Source organism: Cervus canadensis, chromosome 22, assembly GCF_019320065.1.
Source record: "Cervus canadensis isolate Bull #8, Minnesota chromosome 22, ASM1932006v1, whole genome shotgun sequence".
Lineage (NCBI taxonomy): Eukaryota > Metazoa > Chordata > Mammalia > Artiodactyla > Cervidae > Cervus > Cervus canadensis.
Window position 1 is genome coordinate 19,789,908 of NC_057407.1, and position 14,312 is coordinate 19,804,219.

Genomic DNA, 14,312 nt, shown 5'->3' on the forward strand with positions numbered 1-14,312 from the left:
AGAATATCGCTGTTTTCTGTCAAACCTCAACATGCATCAGCCACAGGTATACATATATCCCTCCCTTTGGACTCTCCCTCCCATCTCCCTCCCCATCCCACCCCTCTAGATTGATACATAGCCCCTATTTGAGTTTCCTGAGCCACACATCAAATTCCCACTGGCTGTCTATGTTACATATGGTAATGTAAGATTCCATGGTACTCTTTCCATACATCTCACCCTCTCCTCCCCCTCCCCATGTCCATTAGTCTAATCTCTATGTCTGTTTCTCCACTGCTGCTCTGAAAATAAATTCTTCATACCATTTTTCTAGATTCCATATATATGCATTAGAATACAATATTTATCTTTCTCTTTCTGACACACTTCACTCTGTATAATAGGTTCTAGGTTCATCCACCTCATCAGAACTGATTGAAATGCATTCCTTTTCATGGTTGAGTAATATTCCATTATGTATATGTACCACAACTTCTTTATCCAGTTATCTGTTGATGGACATCTAGGTTGCTTCCATGTTCTAGCTATTGTAAATAGTGCTGCAGTAAACAATGGGATACATGTGTCTCTTTCAATTTCAGTTTCCTCAGGGTATATACCTAGGAGTGGGGTTGCTGCGTCATATGGTGGTTTTATTCCTAGTTTTTAAGAAATCTCCATACCGTCTTCCATAGTGGCTGTATCAATTTACATTCCCACCAACAGTGCAAGAGCGTACCCTTTTCTACACACCCTCTCCAGCATTTATTGTTTGTAGACATTTTGATGATGGCCATTCTGACCAGTGTGAGGTGATATCTCATTGTAGTTTTGATTTGCATTTCTCTAATAATGAGCAATGTTGAGTATCTTTTTATGTGTTTGCTAGCCATCTATATGTCTTCTTTGGAGAAATGTCTGTTTAGGTCTTTTTCCCACTTTTTGATTGGGTTCTTTGTTTTTCTGGTACTGAGTCGTATGAGCTGCTTGTATATTTTGGAAGTTAATCCTTTGTCAGTTGTTTCATTTGTTATTATTTTGTCCCATTGTGCAGGTTGTCTTTTCACCTTGCTTATAGTTTCCTTTGCTGTACAAAAGCTGTTAAGTTTAATCAGTTCCCACTTGTTTACTTTTGTTTTTATTTCTGTTACTCTAGGAGGTGGGTCATAGAGGATCTTGCTTTGATTTATGTCATCGAGTGCTCTGCCTGTGTTTTCCTCCTAGAGTTTTATAGTTTCTGGTCTTACATTTAGGTCTTTAATCCATTTTGAGTTTATCTTTGTGTTTGTTGTTAGGAAGTGTTCTAATTTCATTCTTTCACATGTAGCTGTCCAGTTTACCCAGCACCATTTATTGAAGAGGCTGTCTTTGCCCCATTGTATATTCTTGCCTCCTTTGTCAAAGATAAGGTACCCATAGGTGCATGGGTTAATTTCTGGGCTTTCTATCTTGTTGCATTGGTCTATATTTCTGTTTTTGTGCCAGTACCATACTGCCTTGATGACTGTAGCTTTGTAGTGTAATCTGAACCAGGAAGGTGGATTCCTGCAGCTCCATTCTTCTTTCTCAAGACTGCTTTGGCTTTCCAGGGTCTTTTGTGTTTCCATATGAATTGTGAAATTTTTTGTTCTAGTTCTGTGAAAAATGCCATTTGTAATTTGATAGGGGTCGCACTGAATCTATAGATTGCGTTTGGTAGTATAGTCATTTTCACAGTATTGATTCTTCCTACCCAGGAACATGGAATATCTCTCCATCGGTTTGTGTCATCTTTGATTTCTTTCATTAGTGTCTTATAATTTTCTGTGTATAGTTCTTTTGTCTCCTTAGGTAAGTTTATTCTTAGATATTTAATTCTTTTTCTTGCAATGGTGAATGGGATTGATTCTTTAATTTCTCTGTCTGATTTCTCATTGTTAGTATATAGAAATGCAAGTGATTTCTGTGTATTGGTTTTGTATCCTGCAACTTTGCTAAACTCACTGATTAGCTCTAGTAATTTTCGGATACTGTGTTTAGAATTTTCTATGTACAGCATCATGTCATCTGCAAACAGTGAGAGCTTTACTTCTTTTCCAATCTGGATTCCTTTTATTTATTTCTTTTTCTTCTCTGATTGCTGTAGCTAGGACTTTCAGAACTATGTTGAATAACAGTGGTGAAAGTGGACACCCTTGTCTTGCTCCTGATCTTAGGCAGAATGCTTTCCATTTTTAACCACTGAGAATAATGTTTGTTGTAGGCTTATCATATATGGCCTTTGCTATGTTGTGGTAGGTTCCTTCTATGCCCATTTTTTTTAAGAGTTTTAATCATAAATGGGTGCTTAATTTTGTAAAAGGCTTTTTCTGTATCTATTTAGATTATCATACAGTTTTTATCCTTCAATTTGTTAATATGGTGTATCACATTGATTGATTTGTGTATATTGATGAATATTTGCATTCCTGGAATAAACCCCAACTTGATTATGGTGTATCTGCTTTTTGATGTGTTGCAGAATTCTGTTTGCTAAAATTTTGTTGTGGATTTTTGCACCTATATTCATCAGTGATATTGGCCTGTAGTTTCTTTCTTTGTGTTGTCTTTGTCTGGTTTTGGTAACAGGGTGATGGTGGCCTTGTAGAATGAGTTTGGAAGTGTTCCTTCCTCTGCAATTTTTTGGATGAGTTTTAGAAGGATAGGCAATTGCTCTTTTCTAAATGTTTGATAGAATTCTCCTGTGAAGTCATCTGGTCCCGGGCTTTTATTTTTTGGGTGATTTTTGATCACAGCTTCAATTTCAGTGCTTGTAACCGGGTTGTTCATAATTTCCATTTCTTCCCGGTTCAGTCTTGGAAGATTGAACTTTTCTAAGAATCTGTCAATTTCTTCCAGGTTATCCATTTTATTGCCATATGGTTGTTCATAATAATCTCTTGTAATTTTTTGTATTTCTGCATTGTCTCTTGTAACCTCTTCTTTTTCATTTCTAATTTTGTTGATTTGATTCTTCTCTCTTTCTTTTGATGAGTTTGCCTAAATGCTTGTCAACTTTGTCTTCTCAATGAACCAGCTTTTAGTTTTATTAATCTTTACTACTGTTTCATTCATTTCTTTTTCATTTATTTCTGCTGGGATCTTTATGATTTCTTTCTTTTTACTAATTTGGGGTTTTTTTTGTTCTTCTTCTCCCAGTTGTTTTAGGTGTAAAGTTAGGTTGTCTGGACGATGTTTTTCTTCTTTCTTGAGGTATGATTGTATTGCTATAAACTTCCCTCTTAGAACTGTTTTTGCTGCATCCCATAGGTTTTGAGTTGTCATGTTTTCATTGTCATTTGTTTCTAGAAATTTTTTTGATTTCCCTTTTGATTTCTTCAATAACCTGCTGGTTATTTAGAAACATATTGTTTAATCTCCGTGTGTTTCTGTTGCTTACAGTTATTTTTTTTTTCCTATAATTGATATCTAGTCTCATAGTATTGTGGTCAGAGAAGATGCTTGATATGATTTCAATTTTCTTAAATTTACTGAGGTTTGATTTGTGACCCAAGATGTGGTCTATCCTAGAGAATGATCCATGTGCACTTGAGAAGATAGTGTATTCTTCTGCATTTGGATGGAATGTCCTGGAGATATCAATGAGATCCATCTCATCTAATGTGTCATTTAAGACTTGTGTTTCCTTATTAATTTTCTGTTTTGATGATCTGTCCATTGGTGTGAGTGGGGTGTTAAAGTCTCCTACTATTATCGTGTTACTGTCGATTTCTCATGTCTGTTATTGTTCGTCTTATGTATTGAGGTACTCCTATGTTGGGTGCATAGATATTTACAATTGTTATGTCTTCCTCTTGGATTGATCCCTTGATCATTATGTAGTGTCCTTCCTTATCTCTTGTAATCTTCTTTATTTTAAGGTCTATTTTGTCTGATGTGAGGATTGCTACTTCAGCTTTCTTTTGCTTCCCATTTGCATGGAATATATTTTCCCATCCTCTCACTTTCAGTCTATACATGTCTTAGGTCTGAAGTGGATTTATTGTAGACAGCATATATATGGGTCTTGCTTTTGTATCCATTGAGTCAATCTGTGTCTTTGGGTTGGAGCATTTAGTCCATTTTCGTTTAAAATAATTATTGATACATATGTTCCTATTACCATTTTCTTAATTGTTTGTTGCTGATTTGGTGGATCTTTTTTCTTCTCAAGTATTTCTTGACTATATGAGTCCCTTTAACATTTGTTGTGAAGCTGCTTTGGTGGTACTCAATTTTCTTAATTTTTGCTTGTCTGAAAAGCTTTTTATTTCTCCATCACTTTTGAATGAGATCCTTGCTGGGTACAGTAATCTTGGTTGTAGACTTTCCCCTTTCAGTACTTTAAATATATCCTGTCATTCCCTTCTGGCCTGCAGAGTTTCTGCTGAAAGATCAGCTGTTAAGTGTATGGGGTTTCCCTTGTATGTTACTCATTGCTTCTCCCTTGCTGCTTTTAGTATTCTTTCTTTGTATTTAGTCTCTGTTAGTTTGACTAGTATGTGTCTTGGCATGTTTCTCCTTGGGTTTATCCTATATGGGACTCTTTGTGACTCTTGGACTTGAGTGACTATTTCCTTTTCCATGTTGGGGAAATTTTCAACTATGATTTCTTCAAAAATTTTCTCACACCCTTTCTTTTTCTCTTCTTCTTCTGGGACCCATATAATTCGAATGTTGGTGCATTTGATATTGTCCCGGAGGTCTCTGAGACTATCCTCAGTTCTTTTCATTCTTTTTACTTTATTCTGCTCTTCAGAAGTTATTTCCACCATTTTATCTTCCAGCTCACTGATTTATTTTTCTGCTTCAGATATTCTGCTACTGATTCCTTATAGAGTATTTTTAATTTCAGTAGTTGTGTTGTTTGTATGTTTATTCTTCAGTTCTTCTAGGTCTTAGTTAATTGATTCTTGCATTTTCTCCATTTTGTTTTCGAGGATTTTGATCCTCTTTACTATCATTATTCTGAATTCTTTTTCAGGTAGTTTGCCTATTTCCTCTTCATTTATTTGGACTTCTGTGTTTCTAGTTTGTTCCTTAGTTTCTGTAGTATTTCTCTGCCTTGTCATTTTTTTTTTTTAACTTACTGTGTTAGAGGTCTCCTTTTCCCAGGCTTCAAGGTTGAATTCTTTCTTCCTTTTGGTTTCTGCCCTCCTAAGGTTGGTCCAGTGGTTTGTGTCAGCTTCCTATTGCGTGCGATTTGTGCTGAGTTTTTGTTTGTTTTTCCTCTGATGGGCAAGGCTGAGTGAGGTGGTAATCCTGTCTGCTGATGATTTGGCTTATATTTTTGTTTTGTGTGTTGTTTAGATGAGGTTGTCCTGCACAAGGTGCTACTGGTGGTTGCGTGATGCAGGGTCTTGTATTCAAGTGGTTTCCTTTGTGTGAGTTCTCACTATTTGATATTCCCTAGGGTTAGTTCTCTGGCTGTCTAGGGTCTTGGAGTCAGTGCTCCCACATCAAAGGCTCAGGGCTTGATCTCTCTCCAAAGACCAGCCTAGGTCCAATCTACCAAGAAGAGTTTCACCCAACATGAGAGGGCCTTTATTTGAGTTCCAAAAGCCAGTGCACAACATTAATGTTTAATATGAAGCCGGGCATGCTGCAGTCCACAGTGTCGCAAAGAGTCTGACACAAGTGCGCAATGGAACAATAACATCATTCAATATAAATAAATATGATTAACATGATATGGTTGCACTTAGAGCTACAATTTCACTGCTTGGTTTCCTTTTGCCTCTTCTGCTTTTTGTTCTCTGTTCAATCTTTTCTGCATTTTTGGGGATCATTTTTAAAGTGCTTAGGATTCTACTTTATCTATTAGATTTTCAGTTATTGTTCTAAGCATTAAAATATACATTCTTGACCTTTCACAGTCTACTTAAGAGTTCATTTCATTATCACCCCATATAAAATTGAAAACTATACCATTATATAAGTCCATTTACTATGCAACCCCCCTCATTATTTATGCTATAATTGTCTTACATATGATATCTACACATAGTGCATTATAAGTATCACAAGGCAGTGTTATGATTTGGCTTTTAAATTTTCTGTGTATTTTAAAGATACTGAGATGAAAAAAAATACTCTTTCATATTTACAATTTCTGACATTCTTGATTCATTCTTGAAGATTTAAGATTCCATCTGGTGTTATCTCACTTCAGCTTGAATAACTTCCTTTAGCATTTCTTGTGTTGTAGGTCTGCTGGCAATGAATTCTCTTAGCTTACTTTTATCTGAAAATGTCTTTAATTTGTCTTCATTCTCAAAGGATATTTTCACTATACATAGATTTCTGGGTTAACAGGATTTTTCTTTTTCCTTCTCTGTACTTTAAAAATATCACTTTACTTTTCCTAGACTCTGTAGTTACTGATAAGAAGGCTGTGCTAATTTAAAGTACAGTGTCCTGGAAGGTAACCTGCCATTTTCTCTGACCACTATCAAAATTTTCTCTTTACTGTTGGTGTCCAACAGTTAGAGTATGATGTGCATAGGTACAGTGTTCTTCAAATTAAGTAATTAATTAATTTCTTCCTGTTTGAAGTTCACTGAGTTTCTGGATCTGTAAATGTATGCATTTCATCAAATTTTTTAAAAATCTGGCCATTATTTCTTCAAATATTTTCATTTCCCATTCTCTCTCTTGTCTTCTTCTGAGACTCCAATTACATAACGTTAGACATTTTTACTTATGGTACATAGATCTCTGAGGCTCTATTTGTTATTGTTTAGTTTTTCAAATCTTTCTTCTGAGACTTACCCAGTGGGGCAGCAGTTAAAACTCCACCTTCCAGTGCAGGGCATGTGGGTTCAATTCCTAGTCAGGGAACTAAGTTCCTACATGCAGGGGAGTATGGTCAACAATTAAAACATAAAAAACTCTTTTCTTTCTGTTCTTAAGAATGAAATTTGTTTCTGTTCTATCTTTAGGTTCACTGACACCTTCTATTATTTCCTTTGGATGTAAGCTCAGTGAATTTTTATTTCAAATATTAATTTTCAGTTCTGGAATCTCCATTTGTTTCTTTTTTGTAGTTTCCATTTACTATATTTTTTATTCATTGTGAGTGTATCTTTCTAGCCTCATTGAGTATGGTTATAATAGCTGTTTTAAAATCTTTGCTAATTCCCACCTTTGGGTCATCTTGGAATTAGACTTTCCTCTTCAGAAGGGGTCACATTTTCTTGGTTCTTCATATCTTGTGTAATTTGGGATTGTATTATGTGAATGTATGATGCAAATATTTTGGAGCAAAGACTCTAAAATCTGTTAGAATTCTGTAAACAATACTGATTTATTTGTTTTAGCAGGCAATTAATTTGATTATACACAAGGTGAAAACTATCTCTTGGGTGGCAGCTCAAACTTCAGTTCAGTTCTTTCATCTTCAGCTATGCTAGCTTGTGTCTGCTCCACACATCCATGATTCAGGTGTCAGTCAAAACTTTGCTTTGTATTTACGCACTGAATTGGAAGCTTCCCCCATCCGCCATTTCGCTTTCCAGAATTCTAGCTTAAAGGCTTCCCTGGTGGCTCAGTGGTAAAGAATCCACCTGCCAATACAGGAGGCACAGGTCCAGTCTCTGGTTCAGGAAGATCCCACATGCCACAGAGGAACTAAGCATATGACCCTCAACTATTGAGCACGCTCTAGAGCCTGGGAGCCGAAATGCTGGGCTCATGTGCTGAAGCTGCTGAAGCTCATGTGTCCTACAGCCTGTACTCTACAACTAGAGCAGCCACCTCAAAGAGAAGCTCCTACACCGCAAGAGTGGCCCCCGCTTGCCGCAACTGACAAAGTCTGCAACAACAAAGACCCAGCACAGCCAAAAGTAAATAAATAAAATTATTAATTTAAAAACAGTATTCTAGCTTCATTTTCCAGGGGCTATTGTTGCACTGAACCCTGTTCCTGGGGTCTTCAAACCAAAAAGACTGTGGTTTTTCTACTGGAGTTAGTCACCCGAAGTGACGTTAACCTCACCAGGCGTACCCTCAGTCAAAAAAGCCATAAAATGGGGAAATCACTCTGCACTGAGACTGCTTCTAAGTTTTGAATCTGAAGTCCCTTTCAGAATCTACCTCTTTATTTTCACTCTCTAAGGTTGTCAGGTAGTTTTTCTCCCATACTTTACAGTTCCTATATGTGAAAATACCAGGTTCAGTAGCATATACTTAGCCATACTAGAAGTGGAAACAAGTGAGAAACATTTAGGAAACACTCTTTTGCATCTCCCACTTCCTCTCCTTAAAATATTTAACCTTCATTCATTACCTCACCTAGTGATATTTGGTTTTGGTTTTAGGTAGAACATAAGTCAGAGCTTCCTTGATCATCCTGCCAAGTACATGAGAAGATGTGGAATGAAAGTACAGCATAAAGTTAAATGATAAAATGATAAAACATCAATCAGATCTGGCTGTAACACTGGCAGCATTTAATCTCAAAGCAATGAGGCTTATACGGGTTCATGACTACCAGAGATAATCTACATGGTAGTTTGCCACATTATTTATTTTACCTTAGTTTTTTGATCTCAGATATCTTTATATCTTGCCTCATTGAAAACTGCAATAGGTAATATCCTATGAGAAACAGAATATTTAAAATAATATCCTTAAACAGTGATACAGAATCAGTAAGTGCACATTTCCTTCTTATAATAGTCCTTACCACCTCTTAAGAGCTTCTGTATGCCAAGTATCTTGCTTATCACTTTATAACAATTGCCATTTAATCCTTCATAAGCATTCTGTGAGGCAGTTCCTATAATTAGCCCCATATTGTGGAGGAAGATACCAGAGCTCAGAGAGATTAAATGAGTTAACCGAGATCACACAGCAAATGGCAGAAACCTGTCAGTCTCTTTAAAGAAAAGAAACAGTGAAGTATAGGTCTTCAGAATCATGAAGCACGTGCCTTTTACTATGAAGAGAGAAAAGAGAAGTCTTTCCAAGCAAAGAGAAATAGGTGGAGATGCTAAAAGTCAAAGTTATAGTCTGCAATTCCTCCTTCTGCTAATATTTAATATTAAAATACTCCTCTTTTAGATCTATACATTTCATATTGACAGCTTTCATGTTAAAAAGAGCTTTGCTTCAGGGCTCAAAAACACTAACCAGAACCATAACACAGGGATCAAACAATTCCATGCAAAGCTCACACCAGGGTTCCATTTCAGCTCATTTCCTTTACCATCCTTAAGCCTTCTACATCTTCCAGAAAAACCCTCTAGACAGGAAGGTGATTCACCCGAAAGAAGTTAGGGCCATCAAGAAATGAAGATGCCTGACTCATTCCTCCATAATCTGCATTTGGTGAGTATTTCTAGAAAACATAGCAATGTGTCATAGCCCTACACATTTGAGGGACAGACTTGCCCAATTTTGTAAACTTTGCATAAATCTATGAGTTTTAAACAACTGTATAATACGAGAGAATAGAGGGCAGACAATGTAAAATGGAAACAGGAGACGGGGTCGTGGCTGAAAGCATAATAAATGTTTGTGTTCTGACATATGGGGCTGTTCAATATTTATATTTATTACACATGCTAAATTGTTATCTGAGACTTTGGAAGGGGGGGATACTGTGAGTGGAATAAAGATGAGAAGGGGTGAGAGAAGAGGAGAGGGGTATGCACACATGAGTCCTAGGAAGGGATTAAATGAGCACTACCCGCTGATATCATGCTGGGGAAGTATTGCCCATATTCACATATTTCCAGTCCTTTACTGCCCTATTTTTAAAAATGCATATTAAACATATCCACTGAAATCATTCAAATACATACAAAGATGAGTAATTACTTTGTTCTATCCTCAAGTCTTTTTTATAAGATATATTCTTCACTGTCCCAGCAAATGCCACTAGAACTTCCTCTGGCCAAGAACAATCCCTTGCCATTTTAGGAGGTCCATTTTATGTCAGATGTGACCTCCCGCTACTACTAATGCCATCTCATCTCCAGGATCATTCTCAAAAGCATGCAAAGCCTAACAACTTGACTATATAACTGTTTAACCTTACTTTTTACACATAAAAATTATTAAATATGTGTAACTGTCTGGTGGGGGGAGAATAATATAATAGATGTCAATCAGGCAACAGTTATACTACATTTCATAAAAGGGAAGGTAATGCTTTCTTCAAAAACTAAAGTCATCACTCCTTATTTAAATGACATAATATTTATACCCTGAGTTTTAAATAGCAGCTACAAATAGAAGTCAGGAGAGGGTAAATTCTCTAAGGAAATTGAGCCCTGAAATTTTACCATTTTAAGAGTTCTATTTTATGTGTACATAGGAATCTTACTGCTATGATACAGATGTCCGTAGTAAGTCAGGTATGCCTAACTCTATGAAAAAAATCTTAAATTAAGTAAACATTACCTGTCTGAAGATGGTTACTTCCTCAGAACACTCAACGGAAGGGTGTGCGGAGTTTCTGCAGAGGCTGTCGGCAGGCTGGCAGTCCTGGAATACCGACATCAGAAAAGAGAAATTCAGATGATCATTTCTGCAGTGATCCAGATGGCTTATAGGTACAGCTTCATTAGGGACATTCAGCATGAACACTGAGCAAACAGGACTGCATTGGTACTGTTGAAAGGGTAGAATAAAGGCACATGTGTAATGTCTAAGTATTGTCAGTGGTCTGCACTGACCCCTACAAGATCACATAAAGGAAGAGGCAGAATGGTGCTCTGAAATTCCATCTTCCCACTTCTAGTCAGTCCTGGGCTGTTCTAGCTGCATTGTTACTTGACCCTCTTCATAGTCAGCCAGTAATGCCATTGGGATTTTCTATTTTGCAGAAAGATGAAGCCAACCTACCAACCTGTCAGCAAGAGTGCCTCTCTGGTTTTGTGGTGGTCTACGCCAAATCCTCTGGCCTGTCTGAAGGGTACTTTGTGGGCCAGTTTACCTAACTTTCTTTTGAAACCCTAGTGTTCATGAGAATCAGAAGGAATCTGACAACAGAAGGAACAAGGGTTTGTGGTCCTACTGGCCTGAGTTTGAATTCTAGTAATGCATTTCACTATCTCTGTGTCTAATATAGCTGCTGAACTCCATTGAGCCTCACTTTTCACTTCTGTCAAATGGGCATACCCATGGGCATATATATATATATATGAAGGGTATATTTATAAAGAGAATATATATTTTTTTTAATTAGGATAAAACACCAAGCACAATTTCCTGGCACATGTTAGGGACCTGTATGCAGGTCAAGAAGCAACACTTAGAACTGTTCTTGGAACGTGGAACAACGGACTGGTTCAAAATGGGGAAAGGAGTATATCAAGGCTGTATATTGTCACCCTGCTTATTTAACTTATATGCAGAGTATGTCATGAGAAACACTAGGCTGGACGAAGCACAAGCTAGAATCAAGATTGCCAGGAGAAATATCAACAACCTCAGATATGCAGACGATACCATTTTAATGGCAGAAAGTGAAGAGGAACTAAAGAGCCTCTTGATGAAGGTGAAAGAGAAGAGTGAAAAAGCCAGCTTAAAATTCAACATTCAAAAAACATGGCATCCAGTTCCATCACTTCATGGCAAATAGATGGGAAAAAGTGGAAACAGTGACAGACTTTATTTTCTTGGGCTCCAAAATCACTGTGGATAGTGACTACAGTCACAAAATTAAAAGATGCTTGTTCCTTGGAAGAAAAGTTATCACCAACCTACACAGAGTATTAAAAAGCAGAGACATCACTTTGCTGACAAAGGTCTGTATAGTCAAAGCTATAGTTTTTCCAGTAGTCATGTACAGATTTGAAAGTGGGACCATAAAGAAGAGTGAGTGCCAAGAACTGATGCTTTCATAATGTGGTGCTAGAGAAGACTCCTGAGAGTCCCTTGGACAGCAGGGAAATCAAATCAGTTAATCCTAAGGGAAATCAACTCTGAATATTCATTGGAAGGACTGATGCTGAAACTAAAGATCCAGTATTTGACCACCTGATGCGAACAGCCAACTCATTGGAAAAGACCCTGATGCTGGGAAAGATTGAGGGCAGTAGGAGAAGAGGGAGACAGAGGATTAGGTGCTTGGATGGTATCACTGACTCAATGGACATGAGTTTGAGCCAATTCTGGGAGACAGTGAAGGACAGGGAAGCCTGGTGTGCTACAGTTCATAGGGTCACAAAGAGTCAGATACGACTTAGTGACTGAACAACAAAGAACATGAAATAAACAGGGAATAAGTAACCAAAACATATAAGGAACTATAAAATCAAGAAAAAAGATGAACAAACATATAGGAAAAAATGGTTGTTCAAAGAAGAAATCTCAATGAACAATGAACATTAAAAAAAAAGCTCAGAATCACTAGAGTAAAATGCATATTATATTAATGGAATTCCATTTTTATTTTGTTAGAATAGTAAACATGGAAAAGGTAGACAAAAGTCAGTGTTGTCTAAGATGGAGGGAAAAAATTAGCATAATAGTCTAGTTTACCTCTGGCCAAATCATGAACTGGTATATCTTTCTGGTGAGCAATTTCATTATATTTATCAAAATAAATACTACAATATCCTATGGTATACTGATTCTTCCTACAGGGTATACTGGACTCAAGCAACATGGACACAAGAAGACACATACTAAAATAATACTGAAGTGTTTTTGTTTTTGTACAGCAAACTTTGGAAATGATCTAAAAGTTGCACTGGAAATGGAACAGGTCAATAAAATGCACTATATGGATATATGAATATTATGGAGCTGTTAAAATTGATCAATTGATTTTTATGGCATCAATGCAGCTCATTTTTGTAAATACTGTGATGTTAAAAATGCAACAAGGAAAGATTTAAACATTAAATATTCAAACAAAATAGTGTATATTGGTTGTTGGTATATATATGTGTGTGCATAAAAAATATAAACAATACACTAGTTAAAAACATCCTAAATTTATGGTAGGGAACTTTTGGTAGACAGCTGAGACAGTAAAGAGTGGAAGGAAAGCCAGATGTGGTAGTTAACAGGGAATTTGGTTTCATCAATAATTGCTTTGAAAAGAAACAAACACACAAACTGGAAGTAAATCTGACTAAACATAAACAGATGCTCCTTTTTAGATAGTAGAAATACAGATGCTTATTACACTACCTTTTGGGCTTGTCTGTACCTTTAAATTTTTCTCGAAATAAAGGAAGTAAAGGGAAAGGGAAGGAGGAAGAAAGGAGGGCGGGGAGAAGGAGACAGGGAGGAGGTCCATCACCAGCTCCTGTGTACACTTAAACTGGCCTCGGGTGGTTGGTTTCTTTAAGGATGAAACTCAAAACTGGTTTCATTATCAGTGAGAAGAATGGTGATTCCTCCCTGGTTGGCTCAGCTCAGAGGACTGAATTTAAGTTCAGCCAGTAGAGGGAACCATCTGTCATTTGGAAAGACACTCAGCCCTTAGCCAGGAGACCCCCTTCAGCACATACCAGCGCCTCTGGGAAGAGGGAACATGCATTTACAGACAAGGAAACTGAGAGCACACCACGGACATCTTTTCAACCTTTCTAAAAGGTTCGCTGTAATTTTATAGAATCAAGGGAACAATATGCTTGATTAGTTCTTCAGCCGACTGAGCAATTTCGCTTTTTATATTTCTCTCCTTGAAGCGAGTTTGCCATTAACCTTATATGTTCTAGGGTTTGAGATTAAATTCTCCCCCCCTCCAAAACGGAATTTTTGCTTTAAAATAAAAGTTAGCTTTAAGATCATTCATTTCTACCGGTAATACCGAAAGGCCCTCTTTGAGGAGAGGAGGTCATTCTTTAAAGAGGCTAGAATTGCAAAGAATGCTCCTTCTCTTCCTGGAGGGAGAATCTGTGGAGGGAAAAAAAAAAAAGCTTACAGGAAAGTTCAGTAATCATGAAGTGAAAGCCCCAAAAGATCCAATGCTTCCTCCTGGGCCAATGCTGTGTTGAAAAATGCCTTCTATGTACACTTCCTTGAGAGACCTTACGTTCTTGAAGAATCAGTTAGCTAAACTCTTAAAGGAAAATCTGGCAATCCCTGAATCTACATAATGCACCCATGAGGGCAGAAGGCAATGCTGGACATGCCTCAATTGCTTCACCCCATCACAGCACTAATATTTAAATATTGCCATCCTTTTGTGTGTGTCCTCCTCCAAGAAGGGATTTGGGTTGGTTTCTAACAACAGAGCAAACAAATAATGTAGAAAGGGAATGTTATAAAAGAGTTACCAATGTAAATGTGCTATTTTGTGCCTTTCAAATTGGGTGATGATAAACATGATTCCACACATGGAAATC

General features: G+C 37.1%; 1 protein-coding gene across 12 annotated transcripts in view; it reads right to left on the reverse strand.

Annotated features, from left to right (window-relative positions):
- The window catches only part of FHIT (fragile histidine triad diadenosine triphosphatase), a 1,503,296-nt gene that overhangs the window by 1,070,325 nt on the left and 418,659 nt on the right, over nucleotides 1-14,312 (reverse strand). For all 12 annotated transcript variants that reach the window (XM_043442898.1, XM_043442890.1, XM_043442894.1 and 9 more), the window contains one exon: nucleotides 10,408-10,491. The gene's annotated coding sequence lies outside the window, so the exon portion shown is untranslated. The remainder of the gene's footprint in view (nucleotides 1-10,407; nucleotides 10,492-14,312) is intronic.